This window comes from Taeniopygia guttata, chromosome 18, assembly GCF_048771995.1.
Source record: "Taeniopygia guttata chromosome 18, bTaeGut7.mat, whole genome shotgun sequence".
NCBI lineage: Eukaryota > Metazoa > Chordata > Aves > Passeriformes > Estrildidae > Taeniopygia > Taeniopygia guttata.
Window position 1 is genome coordinate 3,087,269 of NC_133043.1, and position 18,764 is coordinate 3,106,032.

Here is an 18,764-nt window from a genome sequence, read left to right on the forward strand (position 1 = left end):
AGCTGTGCTAAGTTGACTTGCATCACTCTTATAAAGACAATATTATTTTTTTTTCAGTTAAACGGGCTTTCAAATGCCATGTAAACATGTTTGCTGTTGAATGTCTACACCATACCTGACCTTGGAAGTGCTTTGTGTTGGCCAGAGAACAAAGAAATCAAATGTTTTGCTTTCCAACCCAGATATCCTACACTTTGAAAAGCTCTTAAAAATGTAAATGAGATAATAAGCTCCAATGCAACAATGTGGGTGAATTACAGCTGGAGAAAGGGAAAACTAATTTGATTTATTTCTAAAAATGGAAAGGATCCTAAAATAAAATCACATTTTTTGGGTCTCACACAGCACCGAGAGGCAGGGGAAGGATGAAGGGAAAATAACAGCTTTGAGAAGGCGCTGCTGGAATATTCTGGGCAGATTTTGGGAGCTGGAGTGGAGTTTGTGGATGAGCCCATCCCAGCCCTGTGATCCAGAGCCATGATGTAGAAGGAGAAAGGAACCTCCGAGCTGCATTTCTGGGTAGGCACCTTTTACTCCCCCTATTATCCCACTGGGGATGGATTATCTCCAGCAAAACCGTTAATGGAGCTGATTGCAGCCCCAAATTAAGTTGATTTCGGCCCCAAATGGAGATGATTTCAACCCAAAATGAAGTTTTATTTCAGCCCCAAATTGAGTTTATTTCAGCCTCAAATGGAGTTGATTTCAACCCCAAATGGAGATGATTTCAACCCCAAATGAAGTTTTATTTCAACCCAAAATGGAGTTGATTTCAGCCCTAAAAGGAGTTGATTTCAACCCCAAAAGGAGTTGATTTCAGCCCCAAATGAAGTTTGATTTCAGCCCCAAAAGGAGCTGGTTTCAGCCCCAGGGCAGCAGCACACGTGGGGTTGCTGCCTGTGGCTCCAGGAAAGCTGGGACGATGCACGGGATCAGAGGAATTCTGTGGGATACCCGAGGGGCAGACTGAGGCTGGGGAAAAAGGTGTTTTTTTAAAAAAAAAACCCAACTTGCACGGCACAGAGTTTTGACAAGGAGCCCTAAAGAGACAAAAAGTTGCAGTGCCAGCATTCCAAAATCCCTTGTCAAGGCAGGAATTAATTTTTGGTGTTAGTTACAGCGCTTGATCTAAATCAACTAAAAGCTGGTAAGAGTCTGAAGAATCCCAGGAACAAGTATGGGACAGGAATGTAGGAAGGATTTGGTCTCTAATATATGAAAACTGATTTGATTATCCTTTAACCACAGGGTATTTTTCAGAAGTTTTGGATTACCTGAAAGAAATTTCAGTTCTTAAGAATTCTATAAATCGAAACAATTACAATTCTTAATTTCTGTGTATTGATTACAACTGTGAAGAAACTATTTATAAATGTGACATGTTTTCTTTCTTTAACCTGAAATAATTTCATATTTTTTATATGTTCCTGAGAGCAGATAAGGCTTGATTCCTGATCCCGTCACATGAATGGGAAGCCATGGATCACAACCACTTATCTCTCTGAGGGCTGAATAAATAAGTGACACTTACAAAAAAAAAAAGAGGAAAATTTCCTAAAAAAATTAATTATCAATGTATTTTCACTTTGAAACAGAAAGTGCCAGCAGAAAAGTTGCTGCTCATCCTGATCAGATTATGCCAGATAATGTCAATCTTTTTAAATTAGAAATATGTAATTTTTATTAGCAACTCTGCCCATATGGATGTGCATCTGTATCAAGAAAAGCCCTGGAAATTTATGACCAGTGCAGAGTAAAGCTACCACTAAAGGTAGTGAGAGTTAGCACTTTTCATCTTCAAAGAATTTTTCAAATGTTACCAAATTAATATAATTAGTTAATGAAAGATGCAGTAATAAAAGCTACTCTAATTACCTACTGTAGTCTTAATTATCTCCTTACTAATGCCCACAGAAGAAGGCTTCCACTTTACATCCTCAAAACATGTGCCAACAATAATTCTGAATACAGGCCTCCCTTCAAGTGCCTTCTAAATTCAATTTACATCCATTGATGTGTTTTCTCTCCTCGTTCATGAGAAGAAAATCTCTGGAACTTTGAGGAAAAAAAAGCCCCATGTGAATGTTAATAAAAATTAAAGAGAATTTTCTTCCAGAAATACATATGGAGATGATTAAAAATTTTGTCATAAAGACATTTAATTTTCAAAATCTTTATCTCTCCATGAAGTCAGAATTATAGGCTTTCTGGGCAAAAACTCCTTTACATTAAGTGGTCTCACAGCTTAGAATCAAATACAACTCTATCCAAAGGAAGCAGCCAAGAATCCCATCCAGCCTTTTAAAAACAATCATTAATTTTTCTACAACATTTCATGAGATAAATAGATTTATCTGGGTTTATTACTACTATAAATAAATTGGGCACATATATCTGTGAAGACCATTGATGTAATGCCATGAGTCTGAGCAAAACAAGGGTGTTTGAAAAGTGAAATAGCGATGTTTGAGCCAAATTGTTGGGGCATCCTCAGCGCTTTTTGGGTTTTCACTGAGCTCCTGCCCACGACACTGCACACAAAAACCTCTGTACTTGGAGTTCTCTCTTGGTTTTGGTGCAAAGCAAAGGAAATCTTCTGGTTTTAACCTAATACATATGTTTGCTGCTCACATATGGCAAAATTCCTTTCTGGTGGGAACTTTTTCACTGTTGTTGCAACACACTATATATCCAAAAAGTTTCCTTTGATGTTGAACTATTGCTCCACGACTCATTATGCTACTGATTCAATATGAAAGGCAAAATTTCTGCAGTTTCTGTTAAAATAACAATGTTGTTTTTGCAAACAAGGTTTTCCACAACCTATGTGCAGGGGCCAACATTACTACAAGAGAAATTTCACACAGCAAATAGTCACGGTGTTTAATAACACAAATTATTTCTCTGTCCTATAGGTACATTACAATTGCTATTATGACTGTACAGAAAATTTGAGGCTTTATTGCTCCTCAGGAACAGAAATTAAAACGCCTTAAGTGATATTTCACATCTCTCTTTCCTATTTTACTTTCATTGACTTCCCAGCCTGTTACCATCAGTCCAACTTCAGGATCTGGTGAAGTTTGGAACAGCTTTGGATGGGTGGGGGAAAGGGAAAGACCTGCAAAGGCTGCTCCTCACAGTGTCCTACTATGCAGCGACAGCAAATCTGTGACTCTTTGTGCCTAATATTTAATTTTAACCACTAAACACTATTTCATGAAGAGTGAATGTGAATTACAACACGGAATGAAAATGCAAATTGGTAATACCTTTGTAAATGTGTCCCTACAAGAGTTGCCCATTTTCTGCTGCCATTATGGAAAAAAAATTTCTTGGTCAGGAATCAGATAAAAGGTGTAACTTCTAAAGGCACAGAATTCAACATGAATAATATGAGCTCCCACATACACCACGGCACATTGGGAAGTTTGGCTCATTTTGCTAACATTTTAAAATGGGAATGGAGCTCTTGCAAAATTCTCCAAGCTGGGGGCTTTGCCTATCCCCACCAGTCAGGCAGCTCCCTGCTGCACCAGGCTGTGGCTTCAGATTTGCCAGCAGGAGATGCCCCGGGAAGTCTAACAAATCCTGCCCTGGAGGGACTGTGGGAAGAAAGAAAGAAAAAAAGAAAGAAAGAAAGAAAGGGGTTCAGGAAGAAAACGAAAAATTTGACTATAGGAACAGAATCAAATCTCTCCAGCAGTAGGGGAAAAAATTTAAAGTAGGTCATTTAACATAAAAGAAAAATACATGCAAACATTTTGCAGTGTGGCAGGCTCTAATATAAGCTGTCTTCATTTTTGACAATTCATAGGAAAGAGATTGACTGCTAGTACATTATAAACTTGGGATCATCAGCATTAGCTCTTGAGCAGCCCCACAACACTCCCACATCAGACTGCATCTGGTGTCTTTTGGAGATCACCTGAGCACTGCTGGGATTCTCAGTTTTCCTACTTTGCTCCTGGAAGATATAGATGTGCTCTCAGCATTTTCTCTACACACCTAGCTGAGCTGACCAAAATTTTAGAATAATTTTCCTGCAAAGTCTTTAGGTCTATTAGAAGGAATCCTTCCCCGTGAGGGGGGTGAGACCCTGGCACAGGTGCCCAGAGCAGCTGTGGCTGCCCCTGGATCCCTGGCACTGCCCAAGGCCAGGCTGGACAGTGGAAGGTGTCCCTGCCATGGCAGGGGGTGGGATAAGATGGGCTTTAAGGTCCCTTCCAACCCAAATCTTTTCAAGACTCTGTGGTCCTAAGATACATCCCTAAAATACCTTGATGGCACCAGCAGGGCTATTTGTAGACATAACATTAGGCAGGGGCTTAAGCATTTTGCTGAGTCAGGGCTTCACTGCAGGACATTATAAACTCAATTCTTTTGAAAGGCAAAGGATGCCATAAGGTCCTGCAGAGATAACAGTTCAAAGAAAACAGCAGCACAAATTGTAAATTCGGGCGTTTTTGTCAGGGGGAGGCAAGGAGGGAATCGGTTTTGCTTTGTTTCAGTGGCTCAGGTGACAGGAGGGAAAGGGAGGAAGGTTCAAAGGCTGTAATAAACTGGCTTTCATCTGCTTTTCTCAACGGGCCACAAAACCCAACAAGCACTTGCCATGTCCAAGCACTGCTTTGTCTATGACCAGGACACTTTGGGGCTGCTGTGATGAAGTCAATCAAAAGCCTGACAGCTGGAAAATTTACTGTAATGTGTACCTGGAGTATTTTGCAGTTTGCTTTAACACTGCTTCCCCTTTTTCCCAGCCTGCATGAGTGTCATGGTCAAGAGCAGAGGCTGCCAAAAGGAGAAAGCCCTGACCTGTGTCCCCCCTGCACTCACCCAGGTTTAGGCAGAAACACCAGTGGTGCACATTTACCAGATAAAATGAATCTTTTAAACCCAAAGATACCATGACATCTTAAGCATACACTTATAAAGGAAAAGTTCAGAACTCCATTTTAAACCACTTATGAGAGGATTTACCAAGACTCTGCCTAATGTTCAGCTGACGCTTTGTCAAAAACATTTATCACAAAGCTTTTGAAGTTTCTTAGCTCCCCCCAAGTTATTAAAACTTGAACTGCAGAGTTTGTTATCAGCCTCAGAGCACACACAAAATACATCAGGTATTTTTGCAGTCTGATTTTGAGACTATTATACAAAATACAACACTCCCCATCAGGTTAATGTCTGACAGATAATGTTGAGCAGGCAGAACCCCTGTGTCTGATTGATCTGTGAGACAATTTTCATTTCCTAATTTGCTTTTTATTAAGCACTTTGCAATCAAAGGGAACAGCGAGGAGCCTGCCATTCTCTGAGCAGGTTTCCTGTGAAAACCTGATGTCGGCTTCAACATTTTCAGGCAACTTCTTGAATTTGTGATGCTCTGTCTCAAGAACGTTTAAAGCTTGTGTCAACACCATGCTACTGAAAAATTGCTATTGTGAACACAAATTAACCAGCAAAACATCTGGTTCTGATGCTTGCTGTACTCTTAACAACAGTTCTGCAAAAACAAACATCAGGGGTTCGGGCAGAATTTCCTGCAGTGACTTGGAGAACGCCTGAGTTGTGATAAAGCAGATTTATCAATCCCTGGCTGAACGGGGCAATCTTCTGCTGCTGGGGCTTCATTCCCAACCAAGTTTATCACCAAACTGCCACTTTAAGTGGGTGTTCAGATACTTCACACCTGGAGCCAGCCCAGAGCCTCCAGCAGACCCCTGGTGCTCTACAAATGTCTCTTTAAAATGCATTGCTCCTCACAGATACACAAAGACCTGGAAATATAAACATTTCTAGCTGGCCTTACAAAGCCTCTTATTTAGTTATGCTTTTTAAAAACAGAAATATGAAATATTTCTAATCAATGGGCCAATCTGATTCCCAGTAAAAATGAAAGAAAAGCTATTTATTTTGTGCAATCAGGTGTTCAGTATTGCTGCAATTCTCCCATTACATAAAATAACACACATTTTCTTGCACACAAGGCACACACAAAGAAATCTAATAATGTCTTTTTACCTTTCAAAGTAACCTTAATCAACAAAATTAACTCACAAGGCAAACCACTGCTTTTTGAACTGAACAAGAGCGAGCTTGACTCAACACATGTGAGATGTGAGAGGCAGCAAAGTAATATCTGCTAAAATTATGTCTGGAAGCCAAAAATGGGGCGATTCTTGACAGGGGAGGATGCACACTTGGAAACTTAGAAATTCTTTTATTCAAAGTCTTTAATGACCTCCAACTCAATTACATTTGCAACAAGACATGACAATGCAGTTGCTCCTATTTAAAAGTATGAGTGAAAACGGAGTATTTTTGAAGCCTGATTATTTTTTTTTAACTTTTTAATCATGTTGAGATGAAGCTCATTTACTTAAAAAGAAAAAATGAAACAGAACGTCCTCTGCAGCTGGTCAAACAGATTACGAAACTCTAATCTCAGTAGCCTGAGGAAAACCAAAACTGTTTTTCAAGTATCTATTTTATAGAGCATTAGCTTTATACTTTTTAAAAGAGGCATTAACATAACTGATCAGAACATCCCAGAACGTTTCTGATCTAGTTAATCATATGACGTTATGACAGAGATTCTTGCTGTCATAATGCCAATGTTTCTAAACATTTCTAAAATCCTTTAAGTTCTTTTTTTTTTTTTTTTTTTTTTTTTTCCAAATTAGACATGGGGAAGATCTATTTCAGTTTCTTCAGAAGTTTTTCTGTCCATTTTAGAACTCTACAAAAGTAGTGCAGAATATTTCAGCTAGACAGACACATACACACATAGCATGGAACAATGTTAGGCTCCATGACCTATTTAAGTATTTCTGATAGCTTTTTATACAAAGCATTGTACTCTAATTCCTGCATAACTCATTTCTGGAAGTCCTCACCACTGTATTTCTTTAACTCTGTTGTATTCTTTACAGTCGAACTGGAATCATCAATTAAAAAGATCAGAATTTGTCTAGTTTAAATTTATTAGTTTTGTTTCCCCTAAAAGCAATTATTTAAATTCATTCAAGCCCATGCTGCATTTTTTGTTGCTAATAGTTTCTCCAGTAGAGGTAAGAATAAGGTGTAATTTATACACAGTCAAGCTAGGAAGAGGATAAGAGGGGAAAAAACACTCAGCAAACTATTGCAGTGCCTCAGATACAGTTTTAGTGGAGTATCAAGAGCTCTTATCACAGTTGTGACAAAGCAGATTGATTTTCACTGAGAGCTTTTGGGCTTTGTTTGTTTGTTTGTTTTTGTGGGGTTTTTTGTTAAGTCTGTTTCAACCCAGTTTTGAGCTGAAACTCTGCTGTTTCAGTGTGCAGATCTTTCTGCTGTGGCAGAAAAGTGGTACATGAAAAGGCACAGGAAGAGAGGAGCTCAGTCCCACACCCATCACCGGTCCTGCTCAGTTACCTGTGACTCTAACAGGCATCCCCAAGATATCCCCCTGCTCCTGCTTCCCAGGAACACCCACAGGGTCCTGACAGGGCAGCTGAGATACCCCCAAAAGGCACAAAAAACTTAAAAAAAAAAAGTATGTAAATAGTTCCAAACATCCCTATATGGAAAACATTTTTAAAATACAACAGGACTAAAAAGAACAGAAAACAGATCAGGTTCTGAAGCACCAAGAGGTTCTCATTTGTGCAGCCCCACATTAATGACTCTCAGCTGAACTGCACAGATACTTCATGCACCTCAAAACCTTCTCCTTATCACAACTGAGACAAAAACTGCAGGAAAAACAAGAAGAAATGTGGCACAATGTGAAAGATCTAAGAATTCCAGTACTGGTTAAGTTCATAAAGCTCAGTCTAGTTCAGGATCTGATAAGGAAGCACGAATGAGCTTGGACTCTGCTGAGATGGAGAAGGGACATCAGCTCTTCACACTCACCACAAGGCTGAGTTAGAAACACAAATGAGTGCTCAGCAACACCAAACTTCATTTGCAAACACACATTTCCATACAATGGTTATGAATAGACACAAACATTGAGTAAAAGTGATGTGTTATTCTGGTAGCAGGAAGAAAACAATACATCAGGTAGGAGTCCCTTGGAGTTCAGAGCAGGGCTGTGGTCAAAGGTGTTTCCAGGCAGACAATTAAAATCCACTGATAATATCCAAATTGTAAAACAGTCTTCAGTAATTGCTGTTCTGCCTTGCTGAATTACAAGTGCAAAACTGGAAAGGAGATGAATGATATTGACAGTAGAAACAAAAGCAAGGGGAATTTAAATACAGCACATAGAGTTGTTTTCTGGAGCCAGAGAGTATCAATACCCACCCTGCATTTCTCCTTCCAGCTGCCTGCAGAGTCCTGCCTTGGTTCAGTGGTGCAGGTGTTCCTGCAGGTACCTAACATTTGTCAGCCTGAATTTTTATTTACACAGCTCCATTCTGCTCCTGCCAGGCTTCTCAGTAAGCAAACAAACTCACTTTTCATGTTCAGTGTTCTTGTTTGTACTTTTACCCTTGCTTACATAACAAAGCTGGCAGAGAGCAGAGCAGGGAGAGCACCCTGTGGGTGCAGGGGGTTGGACACTCCTTGTGGGCATCATCCCTCCCTGAGTGAGCACATCCTCTCCCTGGGTCTCCTCCAGGTGGGATCCTGCTGTGGAAAGGTGGGTGCAGGTATGGGAGTCAGGCTGGCAGCAGGAATGAAAAGGCCAAGGAGGTCCATGGCACCACAGGTGGGAGCTCATGGCAGTCCCTGGGCACTCACACAAAAAATGGAAAGGAAAACATTACAGCACTTCAGGGTTTAACATATTTTCAACAATTTTAGTTGGAAAGAGAGATAGCACAACCTTCAATTGAAATGAAAATGTTGTGCTGCTGAGACAGTGACTCCCAGGAGCCTGGATGGGCTCAGGGATATCAGAGGTCCTTTCCAGCCTTAATGATTCTGTGAGCCACTGCCCTCCTGGCAAGTGCACAAATGATGTGTTTTCCTAAAGCACAGGATATCTGCATGAAACTATAGTGCTGCCATGCCCTAACTATTTCCCTAGAAAAGGGACTGGTTTGTTTTCCCCTGATCTGGTTCTAGAAGAACTTGCATCCACTCCTTTTTGTATTACAAATGATCTGTTTTCAGGACATGATGAGTGATGCTCTCCTTCCTCCCCACACCAGACTTTACTCCTTTGGGATGATCTGAACTGTGAGACAGCAAACCCCAGGGCAAAACTGAACTGGGACTTCCTGGCAAATCTCAAGAGGGAAGTGAACAGGGCATTGCATGTTTTGTCTTCCACGGCCAGCACGGCCAGGTTTGAAATCCATGATCTCATGCAATGCTGGGCCAGGAAAATGGCATATCCAGGGCATGGGTTTCCAGCATAAAATACAAGTGAGGTGATCTGATGTGACTATTCACCTGCCAACAGCCCTGGCAGAAAAATAAACAGGTTCTGGGGATGAGCTGCTGCTGGAGGCAAAGCAGGAACCATTAGAAGAGCTGCCCTGACCTGTGAGGAACTGGTGTTTTTGCTTTGAACTTCAGCAAATCTTAATGAACTCTTCATAATTGGCAATCTGGGGTTTTCACTGTTGATTTATTTTCTGGAGGTGCCAAACAAAGGAGACAAATTCAACACTGGAAATACAAATTTGGGTCTCACAGTTGGTTGCCCAGGCCAGTGAAGTGTGGCATTCACATACCCTCTGAACAGAGACCCACTAGGCTTTCTCAGGATTTCTCCTGAGAGAAGCTGTGAGAGAAGCAGAGAAAAGAGAATCAGTGAAGCAGTTCCAACCCCACTGCAGGTCACTCTTTGAGGTGCATCAGGAATTAGATTTGTACATGAAGGTGCATCAGTGCTGAAGAATTTGGTTTCATAATTATTAAAACATGTTGATTTAATTGAAGTTATTGACTTCAGTGCAGTGAAGGCTTAAACTAAAAATAAGCAGAGGCAGTTTTAGTAACCAAAGAAGTTAAAAAGTGATTAAGTGTCTTTGTTACTCGGAGTAGGAAGGTTTTGGTTGTCCTTGACTCATCCCTGCTTTACTGCTCTTCCATGCCTCTGTTATCTGGCAGTTTTGGAGGGGATGCTGCCAAGAAATTCATTTAAAGTCCTAAATTTTATCTTGTAGGCAACACTTATTTCTGTTTCCTGAGAATAAATTTCATAGATAGACCCCTGAAGAAGAAAACAGGTGAACTCTCTTTGCCCTATAAATCAGTCAGGCATCCTGAAGAGGCCAAAGATATAAAACTACAGATGCCTGCACAGAAACACTTCAGAAAAAGCTTCAGCCTTGAGGTTCACAGTCTTTTCCATAAGCCTCAAGCCCTCAGTCTTCCTCATGCATATTTTCAAGGGTCAAGAAATCAAATATTTACTATCTAAGATTCTGTTCATCAGTGAATCAGGACATGATGGTGCAAGAAACAGCAACAATGAACTGCTCCCAGGAAAGGCATCCCACTCTCCAATGCAGGATGGAGGATGGACACAAAAGGCATATCCACATGCAACAGGCTCAAAGAATAAAGTATATTTTCAATAAAACTAATCTAGTTTTCCATCTTATTATATCCATATGTGCTGTATGAACACAGAGGCAAGTTGCTTGGGCTGAAAGGCAACGAGATGTACAAACAGAAAATATCCACTGCAGAAATTTTAGTGGGAAAAGGAGCAGAGTACAACACACAGAATAGACCTTTTCTTGCTTCTGGACTCCAGTGCTATTTTGGCTGCCAACAGTACACAAAATTTCCACTGAAGGGCAAATCAAACCAATTTCCCTGAGGATGGAGGCATCTGAAAACTCGCTGAGGTTATTCCATTAGTGCCTACGCATTCTCTAAGCGGATGAGCAGCTTCACTTTGAATCCATGTCAAACCACAAGGACTGGCTGATAATAACATTCAATTCAAATGATCTCGTCCCTCTAGAAAAAGCTGGCAAACAACTCCACCTCACCTTTCCTAGCTGGGCACAACGGGGCAATTGATGCTGAGGAAATGGGATAGGTTTGTGCCGAGGAGCCGACGGGTCAGGTTTGGTGACAGTATTTGTAGGTTTAACCTCTTACCCAAATCTCTGAGACGAACAAGCCACTTCTGCTGAGCACACAACTGTGAGAAAGTCAGAGCTAGAGCTGGCAAACACCAAACTGAGCTAATTAGACAGGTGTTTAGAAAAACCCCAAACTTTATGCTTTTATTTGGAGCTTTTGATGTCGTACCTGGTGCTGTTTCACACCACTGGGGCTCCAGAGAAAGGCAGGAGCTGCTCCCCTGCTCGGCTCTGGGTTGAGTTGCCATCTGATCTGCTGAACACACAGATAAAAGTCGCCGCAGACTTTTCTCCCTTTTCAAGTGCAGCACTGTAACTTGGAAAGTTCTTTTATTCTCAACTCTGCTGACGCAAGAAAATGGCAGGAATATGGCAGCTTTGGCTGCTTTCCTTTTGTAGCTCTTTGTAAATAATCTTTTAATGCTAACAAAACAATAATGTTTTCATTTTGGATGGAAAAAACATTCCACTTATAGAAAATTAAGGCAATGCCTTTCAAAAAGTGCTACTGACCACTTGATTCTTCTCGTACCCTGCCTTTAAATATTGGTAAATAGTTACCACGCACAGGTATCAGATTCTCCAGATTTCTCTTGTTACAATTAAGAAAAGCCCAACTATTATGAAAATGGTGAAGTTTAACAAAGATATTTCTATTTCCCTGTGATGTGCCATTCAAAAGTGTTAGCCAGTCATTTTTTAAAAAACACTCTTGATATTTGATCTTCTTGAGTTTCAGTTACATACAAAGCTGGAGAGCCAGCAGAAAATTCTAAGTGGAATCTGAAGATTTCTTAAGTCAACACTCATTTTGGCAGCAGCATTTTAATGCACAAAGCTGAAATCCTCAGCGACTCTCTCCTGCTGATATCCCTGGAGCAGCCAGCACCACGATTAGCACAAAATCAAAAGCAACCTACAGCAGAACATAAAAAAAAAAAGGATGTGGACACAAATGCTGGAAGTGGTGCAGGCACAGTGGCATCAGCCAGGGCAACCTGGTGCTGCTCCAGCTCGCCCCTGGGACGAGCCAGGCTGTGAGAGAGATGTCTCAGGGAAAAGAGGTGCTGGTGGCAAAGCAGGATCACATCCCCAAAGCCCTGCCTGCCAAACCCTCAGCTGGCCTTGCTGTGGCAGTTTTAAACCCCTGAGCAGGAGCTGAGGCGCTGGCGGCCCGCGGAAGGTCGGCTTTGGAGAGCCTGTGCTGGTGGAACCCGCGGCTCCCCCAGATTGTGTTTCCACCTCCCCGGCCCTGCAGCCACGGCTGTTCCAGGAGCAGGCAAGGAGGCTGCGTTCCAGGAACTCACTGGAACTGGAACAAAGCACAGCCCTTGGAAAGCCTACACAGCCCTGTGCACAGACTGTTTTACAGATGCCCCGTCTTTGGACGGCATTAGACACTTGTTTTTATCTTTATCTTTTTTTTTTTTTTTTTTTCCCCTCTCCAGTAAAGTCCCAGACCTTGGAGCACAGGCTCTTCCTCCTGGGCATTCTGCCTCCTAACTCCTGGGTATCTCCTCAGCTCTGTCTTTTTTAAGCATCACTTTCTCCTTCTGCTCTCTGGAGAGAAAAATGCCTTTGAAATGCAGCAGTAAACTCTGAGCATCACAGCAGCCTTAAAAAAAAGCTGATTTCCATTTTCTTATAACACAGTTCTAAACCTTGTCTGCCCTTCTTTACAAACTGTTTCGGCTTCTATCACTATTACTTAACACCTACTAATAATAAGAGTGTTTTGTCTGCGCCTTTTTAATTACCCAGGACCCCTCTCAGTGTTATTACTCTTGTCTTGTCAATTGAAAGGAATGAATTTTATGGCTGGTTTTGAATTTTTTCCCCTATTTTCCAGTGCGATATTAGTGTAGCTCATATTATTAAAATCAAGACAGTTTAGCTTTATATGACTTTATATTTTATTTTGCATTTATAGAATCTTTAACTGCATAATTTGGAGACAGGTGGCATCCCTTCTGGGGCTAACAAGGAGTAAAAAGGACCTCATACAGCAAAGTGCCTTCTGGAGGGAAAATAAAACATTGAAGATAACAATGATAATGTAGGAAAAAGTAAAAATTCCAACTTTTAAACCTGTCAGATAAATCTGGACTGCAGTTCAGAGGAAAAGGCAGGCACTAGCTCTAGTCTTTTATAAAACTTGTAAGTCTGATTTTGCTGTTGGCCATGGTAAGTTCTTCAATGTGTTGAGACATGAAAAGTCAAGAAAAATGCCAGAGTGCAAAGTTTGCTGCAGGAAAAAAAAAAGATGACTCAATTCTTTGCCTCACAAAGCATGTCAAAGATATTATAAAGTACTTACAGATGCTCAGCCACTTGGATTGCCTGGCTGGCCAAACATCTGAAACCCTGTAATTTTGAAGAGAAGGTACTATGCTTCAGACAATGAAATAATTTCTGTGGCAGCAGAAAAAGAGAGATGCTTTTGAAAGGAAAAGTTTTTAAAATCAGAATTTCAGTTGTGATCAATAGCTATCTAAGCCTAAATGAAAGTCAGTCTATTTTAATTATCATTTATAAGGAATGAGTCAATACAGGCTTTCAAAGATAACCAGGTAATGGAATCAAGAGGCAGAGCAGAAGGAAGAGCTGAAAACCTCAGGACTAAACCGTCATTTCTCTATCAGACAGAATTTGGGTGAAACTACCATTTACATCAACAAAGACTGTGAAAAACAGGTGCCTCAGAGTTTGGACCCCATGAAACAGAGAAAATAAAGCTGTAAAAGACCTGCAGATTTAATTTACCTATTCTTTTGGAAGATGTGACTTCCCCTGCTGATCAAACAGAATATAGAAGTTATGAGCAAGATAAAGTCATTTGCCTGGTAAATTTTAAGGTCTGCCTTCCAATGCTAAAGCACCAGTGCTGGTACCTTGTAATTCCCTGCTAATGAAAGACACTGCAGAGTTATGAATGTTATTACAGGCTAAAGTCAGTGACAAAGAAATAAAGATCCATGAAAAAGCACTCCACGTATTTAACATCAAGATGGTCCCCTACAAGTCTTTCTTTCACCATGCCAAATGGTTTATCATGGTAATGTCTGGGCACAAAGGCAATTAGAAGGATTAGAAGTGCCTCTGGAGAACTTTGTGACACACATCTCCGAGGCTCTGCGCTGACTGACAGCGTCTGGCACGGCTGTGGCCACAGAGCCACCACCAACAGTGGGGCATGTTCTGACCAGATGTCTTACAAGACATGAGCCACTGCCAACACTGAAATATTGACCTTTCTACAGGCACCGCTGGCTAAAAAAAAAAAAAGAAACAACAACAACAACAAAAACCCCAAAAAAAACAAAAACCCCAATAACAAAACAAAACTGCAACAACAAAAACCCCCCAAAAAACAAACAACAAAAAAAGCCCCTTCATCCAAGTTAAAATAGAAAATGCACTAAAATATCTTAAAAATCTTATCCATAATGTGGGTCTGTTGACAAAATTTATCCTGAGCTAGTAGTTGGGGTTGTAGCAGTTAATTCTGCCAGCTCAGTGTACCCTGGGGAATAAAGCAAGTCAAGACTCCCTACCCAAAAAGCCCTTGACACAATATATGCCTTTACCCTGAGTTTTAGATTTTCAAGTAGAGTTTACACTCTTAGGGCTTTTCTCCCCTAATCAATGTCCCCTGTGCTGTCACTTACACAGGATCACATCCTTCATTTCCACCTTTGCCACAAACCTTGGGTGAAGCCAAGGCTTTGCCCTCCTGTCTCCCTTTTAAAACAGGACTAAAAATGCTTCTTCTCCACATCAGGGTAGCTTAGGTTGGGTGCTCTCAGATGCTTCTCATCTGATCATCATCATCATCACCAATTAAGGGCATTTAAACCACTTAGATTTACCTTTGCTGGGGACTTTTATACCAATAAACTAGAATTATTTATTTATTACCAGCTCCAGCCCTGGCTCTGGCAGAGTGCAATGCTGGTGTTCCAAAAGGTGTTTTGAGGACAAAAAACTGAATACCTCTGCAGGGCTGCAGTCACTCAGTTAATGTTACAGAGACCTAATGTGCTTTTCCTTTTAATAAAGAATATTATTTGTACTTACCAGTGGAATTTGCTAATAAACATGGCTGATGATGAAATAGAACTACAAATAAAATTAGCTTGTGCATCAGATTTTTGAAAACACAGGTTTTTGATAGAGAAATTTGGTAATTTTTACAGTTGTGTGGAGGAAATTCACTGTGTTGATAAAACCCTCAGTACTTTGCAGAGGAAAAAATCATTTGGCTACAAGACACAGCAGCACTTAACAAATATAGGATGTCAAGAATATTCAATGCCCACAAAGGCCCAGACAATTTAAACCCCAAAATGTTCCCCTTTGTTCTGCTATGTCTATAAAACCCTTTCCCCCCCTCCAGCTCAACATTTTTAAACATAACAAAGAAAAACAACTGTTTCAAAATTTTTCACATAAAGGGGAGCATTATTATAGGCCATTCTTTCCTAGAAATCTTTTAAGTCTTATTTATTAACAGAATCAATCTGATCATAAGCTGGCTGGCATACAAAGTGTTGAAATATGTCATCTTCCAATCATGCTTTGCTAATGAAATTTTGGTGTTAATTCAGGGATTTAACAGACTCCTAGAATCTGTAACAGGAGTCAAACAACAATTGTGGTTCATCTGGCAAAAAAAGCAGCATTTTCCCCTTTTCTGTTGTGGGTTTGTCACTGTATGCCCTCCATCATCCATTCCTTTCCAGAATCTACTTTTTGATGTGGAGTCCCCACTTGGCCATCAACTTCAGCATTAAAATGCTCTGAACATGTTTTTGAGTTCCAATCCCAGGAAATGTTTTGTACTTTCAATCCCAGGATCCAAAAGGATTTCATAAAAAACTGAACAACTAAGCCTAAACAACCAAGGCTGGGATTTCATAAATAACCTCAAGGTATCTTTATGATGCCACCAACTTCTTCTGCCCAGTCCAGTAACCAAAAGCAGCAGAGAAGTTTGGTAAATGCTCTGACTGCTGGAATTATCAAGCTCCAGGCTGCTGTGGGTAGATCACTACGAGGATTGAAAAAACATAATTTAAAAAATTTAATATAACAAATTTTTAAAAATTAATTAAATTTAAAATATTAAAAATAATAAAAAGAATAAAAATAATTTTTTAAAAAATATAAAAGTTTACCCCACACATCAGTGGCCAGGGAAGCTCCTGCCTAGACATTCCCAGTTCAGTGCCAGCCCCTGACTGGAGAGCTGCAATCCCAACCTGAAGCATCACAAAGGGGTACCAGAATGGCACTTCAGGCAGGTTGTCCAAACATCTGCAGAGTGTTTGGAGCCAGCTGGGACTGTGATTCCTGATCTCTGGGGTGGGCACAGCTCAGTGAGCAGGTGAGCTCTGTCTGTGTCCCCTCTGCCCCAGCTCAGTGCCCCCGGGCTCTGCTCTGATTTAACTCTCTGTCAAAAGAAGCAGAATGTTCTTGAAAGTTTCATTTATTCTTCTTAACTAATATTTAAGATACTACCTTAAAAAATATTGAGTTGAAGGAGATGGATGCAATTGTGCAATAATAACAAATCAGGAATCTTTTACTAGCAAAGAGAGTCAGGAATTTGAATTAACATCAAAATCATGTATTATGGCATCCACATCTGGATATCACTTTACTGCCTAAATCCAAAACTTCTCTGAGAGCCAGTTGGTTTCTGTAAAAATGTATTTCTCTCTTTGAAAGGAAATAATAATTGGAAGGTCTTACAGGAAGCCACCCAATACCAATAGAGGAAATTGCAATCTGTTCCTCAATGTTAGTTTAAATCAATGTTATATTTAGCAAAGGCTGTTTTTTAATGATAGTATTTTCAATAGCTTTTAGTATACTGAGTCTCCTCAAAGGCTTGCATTATATTAAGAATTGCTTTGTTTGTAGGATGTTTCTTTAATCATCCCTCAAGGTCTTCAGCTTACCCTAGGTTAGATGTTGTTGCCCATCTCCAGGACATCCAGGATTCCATTTGCACCAAAACCCTTTTTTATTTTTTGCCCCAGGCTAATAAAAAGCAAAGTATTTCTGCATATGCTTGCCTAGAAGTATGTGTGGTTCTTAAAAATACAAAGTGATCAAATATTAAAACCACCTTTTTCTGTTTCCAGAAGTATACACAGCATTTTAGCTGCCTAGGAATTTTCTGCTTGGGTATCTGGATTTCAATAAATTTCCATTAAATCAGTGGTTTCAAAGGAAGATTTTTTTTTTTTTAATACAGTATTAATGATACTAAACAAAATTCAAGAACTCCAAGCAAAACAGCTCCTCCAATTTCTTCTCCAAGTTGACAAAATCTTTTAAAACATACTCCCAGCACCAGTGCTAAGACGTCCCTGGGACACTGCTCAGAAATCCAGTGCAGAATTTCCCTGTGGTTTTTATGGATTTCATTACATTGTGAAGTAATAACATCAAAATGAAGTTTATAACAGATTTACATGCAGAAGGGTTTCATACCACCTATAATCATTACTATTCAAAAACTGGAGTTGCCAACAGCTGAATTATTCCACTGCGTGTAACTTAAGAGAATCCAGAAATTCAAAAGTAGAGTTTGCACTAGAGGAAAAATTCTGCTTAAGAGTCTAAACCATGATTTTCCAACATGTAACTCAAGAAGGCACATGACAACTTGAATTACAGAGTATTTCTGATGCTGTGGAAGACAATTCCACTGTCACGGGGTTTCTGCAGATCTTGGTGGCCGCTGGAAAAGTGAACTACAAACAGTCCACGTTCCTAAGTGGTAAAACTTCACCTGCACCTGAAAATAATGTGATTTACCTGTGTTCTCTCTGCAGAGCCTGGTGATAAAATAACCTACCTGTGGTGATTCTACCTGCATAACAGATTAAAGCCAGCATTTTTACAGTTACACCTTTCACAGAATGATCAGAAGGAGAATTCTTTTCCTCAACAAGCACACAAATAAAGGCAGACATTTTCCTTAAGAAAAAATAATGACTATTAAAAACTGATGAAAGAAAAGCAATAGCCACTCTGCAGATGATGAGACAGTAATGACAACCTAATGCAAGTCATTCCAATATAGAGGACAGCATTAACTGCACCATAATCCAATGGATTTCCAGCATTTAAAAGCTTCCATGGTATCTTTCAGGCACAAAAAAATTCTGTAAACTGTCGGAGTTGATTTTTCCATTAGTTTTTCCATTTAGTAATGTAATTCTTTGGTATGATTGAATGTCTTTACAAAGGAAAAGAAAAATAATTTCATTCTTCTATACAACTTCTCATGAGCCATTTTTGTTGTCAAACAGAGCAGATGACAGTTTCAAAATTTTCCCATTGCTCTTTACTACTCTGAGAAGAAAAAATATTTAAAAGCCAATTCTGCTCACTTCTACAGGTGGGATTCTGTGCAGCCACTTTGAGTGAAGGTGTCAAAGCAACAAGAACACAATATGGCTATTCAGTCCCTTAAAACAATGAGAAAGGCCAAAGAATGGAATTCTGATGCAAAATATGTCTGAAAAAATATGATAAAATATGTATAAAACCACAGATAACAAATACTTTATTCCTTTAACATTCAGCACAGACTTTGCTTGTATTTTTTAGTGGAAGCTATGGACAAACTGTCCTTCAATGCAGCCTTAGACATAAAATTTGGGAAGGTTTGTGAAAACCAGGCTGCAGCCCAGGCCACGCTGC

General features: G+C 40.0%; 1 protein-coding gene and 1 long non-coding RNA gene across 6 annotated transcripts in view; one reads left to right on the forward strand and one right to left on the reverse strand.

Annotated features, from left to right (window-relative positions):
- Positions 1-18,764, reverse strand: part of CEP112 (centrosomal protein 112) — a 185,644-nt gene that overhangs the window by 48,393 nt on the left and 118,487 nt on the right. The gene's annotated exons all lie outside the window — the stretch shown is intronic.
- Positions 232-17,930, forward strand: LOC140685268 (uncharacterized). Its single transcript, XR_012058609.1, has 2 exons — positions 232-519; positions 17,891-17,930. It is a non-coding gene; the product is annotated as an uncharacterized lncRNA (long non-coding RNA).